Below are 2,735 nucleotides of genomic sequence, written 5' to 3'. Positions count from 1 at the left end.
TTTTTTTTTTTTTTTTTTTTGGCCGGGGCTGGGTTTGAACCCGCCACCTCCAACATATGAGGTCGGTGCCCTACCCTTTTGAGCCACAGGTGCTGCCCCATGAGATAGTTTCAAACACACTATTAGGGTGCTCATCTAGCAAAGTTGAAATGCTTGAATTGCCACATCAGCAGTGGAGGAAAGGATTTAAAAACCTAGGGAAAAAGTGCCAGATGGATCTATTATTTGAGGCCTAAAGACTCAGCATCGGATTATATTCTGTGGACACTCCCTTCACCACAGTATCAGGAATGCACTGTTGAGAGGGGCACAAACAATTTGCACTCTAATGTTTACTGCAGCTCAGTTCATAATTGCCAAGTTGTGGAAGCAACCTAAGTGCCCATTAACCCATGAATGGATCAACAAACTGAGGTATATGTATGCTATGGAATATTATTGAGCCATTAAAAAGATGGAGACTTTACATCTTTTAGCTTTCACTGGATGGAGTTGAAATACATTCTTGTTAGTAAAGTATCTCAAGAATGGAAAAATAAATATCCAATGTACCCCGTACTAACATGAAATCAATATGTAAACAAGTACGTTTCATAAGAACAATAAAACACTATTATAGTCCAGTTTGGGGGTAGAGGGAAGGGAGGGGAGGACGTATGGCTGAAAGGGGAGGGTATGAGGCGGGCGGGATCTCACCTAATGTGCACATTGAGAAGGTGTCTAACACGCCCATAGGTGAGGGGCTCTTCTACAAATGGAACTTTACCCTGGAAGTGAGATCAATGTAACCTAAATATTATAGCCTCATATTAATTTGAATAAATTAAAATTTAAAAAAAGAGAGGGGCACAAGCACCAGTGCACTTCTCCACCATAGGCCAGGGATGAAGATGGTAGGAAAGGTAATAACAAAGCTAAGATTATTTATATTTAATAGCAATGGAAATAACTGACTCCCATCCCCAATGCCAAGCAATAGAGGTCAGATGGCAACAGTGGAAGCTGGGGGGGTCACAATTATCTTAATGCCAGCCAAGTCAAAGGGCCATTCAAGGAGGCTTAACAAATAGGGAATTAAGTTGGTTAATAGAACTGGATGTCCCCAAGGATAGAATAAACAGCCAGTGAGGGCATCAAAACAATGCAAGAATAAATGAGTAGGAGGTTGAGCACAGTTGCCCCAGTAAAAAGTCATAAAGTCTTTTTTTCTTTTTAGAGACAGAGTCTTACTTTGTTGCCTTCAGTAGAGTTCTATGGAGTCACAGCTCACAGCAGCTTCCAACTCTTGGGCTTACACAATTCTCTTGCCTCAGCCTCCTGAGTAACTGGGACTACAGGCGCCCACCACAATGCCTGGCTATTTTTTTGTTGCAGTTCGGCCAACGCCGGTTTTGAACCCGCCACCCTCAGTATATGGGGCCGGCGCCCTACTCACTGAGGCACTGAGCCACAGGTGCCACCCAAAACTCATAAAATCTTAAAGTAGAGAAATTAAAACCCTTGTGCATTATTAGTAGGAATGTAAAATGTCAGGGTCACTGTGGAAAACAGTATGATGTTCCCCCCAAAATTAAAATAGAATTACCATATGAACCTGTAATCCTACTTAAGGGTATGTATCCAAAAGAATTAAAATCAGGATCTCAAAGACATACTTTTCCAGACAAACGAAAGCTAAAGAATTTCATAAACACCAGATCTGTCCTCCAAGAACTGCTAAAAGGAGTTTTTCAATCTGAAAGAAAAAGACATTAATAAACAATAAAAAATCAGGGCTCAGCGCCTGTGGCTCAGCATCTAGGGCGCCAACCACATGCAACAAAGCTTGGCGGGCTCGAACCCACCCCAGGCCAGCCAAACAACAACTACAACCAAAAAATAACTTGGCATTGTGGTGGGCACCTGTAGTCTCAGCTACTTGGGAGGCTGAGACAAGAGAATCGCTTAAGCCCAAGAATTTGAGGTTGCTGTGAGCTGTGACACCATAGTACTCTACCAAGGGTAACATAGTGAGATTCTGTTTTAAAAAAAAAAAAATCTTCTGAAGGGATACAACTTATTGGTAACAGTTAAGAGCAGAATTACAGAATTACTGCTATAACACTACCAGAGAAAATCACTTTTTTTTTTTTTGGCCAAGGCTGGGTTTGAATCCACCACCTCCAGTATATGGGGCTATGGGGCTGGTGCCCTACTCCTTTGAGCTACAGGCGCCACCCTTTTTTTTTTGGACAGAGCCTCAAGCTGCTGCCCTGGGTAGAGTACTATGGCATCACAGCTCACAGCAACCTCAACTCCTGGACTCAAGCGATTCTTCTGCCTCAGCCTCCCAAGTAGCTGGAATACAGATGCCTGCCACAACACCAGCTATTTTTTGGTTGCAGCCGTCATTGTTGTTTGGTGGGCCCAGGCTGGATTCGAACCCACCACCTCAGGTGTATGTGGCTGGCGCCTTAGCCGCTTGAACCACAGGCATTGAGCCAGAGAAAATCACTTTTAATTAAGGAAGATAGAGGAAGGAATAAAGAAAAAGAGGACCATGAAACAACCAGAAATAACAACATTGCAGTAGTGAGTCTTCACCTATCTATAATAATATTGAATTTGAATGGACTAAACTTTTCAATCAAAAGATATAGAGTGGCTAAATGGATAAAAAACAAAAGCCAACTAATCATATGTTGCCTGCAAGAAACACACTTCACCTATAAAGACACACATAGACTGAAAACAAA

The sequence above is a fragment of the Otolemur garnettii genome, unplaced genomic scaffold (genome assembly GCF_000181295.1).
Source record: "Otolemur garnettii isolate 467f Iridium unplaced genomic scaffold, OtoGar3 scaffold00174, whole genome shotgun sequence".
NCBI classification, from domain to species: domain Eukaryota; kingdom Metazoa; phylum Chordata; class Mammalia; order Primates; family Galagidae; genus Otolemur; species Otolemur garnettii.
The sequence above is the reverse complement of the archived record's forward strand: the minus strand, read 5'-3'. Positions refer to the sequence as shown.